Source organism: Penaeus monodon, chromosome 34 (genome assembly GCF_015228065.2).
Source record: "Penaeus monodon isolate SGIC_2016 chromosome 34, NSTDA_Pmon_1, whole genome shotgun sequence".
Taxonomy (NCBI): domain Eukaryota; kingdom Metazoa; phylum Arthropoda; class Malacostraca; order Decapoda; family Penaeidae; genus Penaeus; species Penaeus monodon.
In genome coordinates, this window is record NC_051419.1 from 34,334,860 (window position 1) to 34,335,199 (window position 340).

A 340-nucleotide genomic window follows, 5' to 3' on the forward strand; every position below is an offset into this window, starting at 1 on the left:
CAGAACTAGCCCCCAACCCCCGCCCAAGAAAAATAATCCACGTATTTACCACAGGACAGACTTGGTGTCGGGTGCTCCCGAATACTGCCAGGACTGAAACGGCAAAATCTGCGTAGATGAAAACGGTCGGGCATTAAACAGAAGATGAAGTGTAGCTATTTTTAATTTACCCGGAGAAAGTCGTGTTTCAACTGAACTATTCTTAATGTTTCATTGGCTTTATTATGGCTGGAAGAATCTGCTTGACTGTAAACACTTGGAAAGCAAGTAAAGCATGGGTGAATGGAAATGGAAGACAAATCAATGGAAATTGATGGGGGGGGGGGGGAGTGCAGAAGGT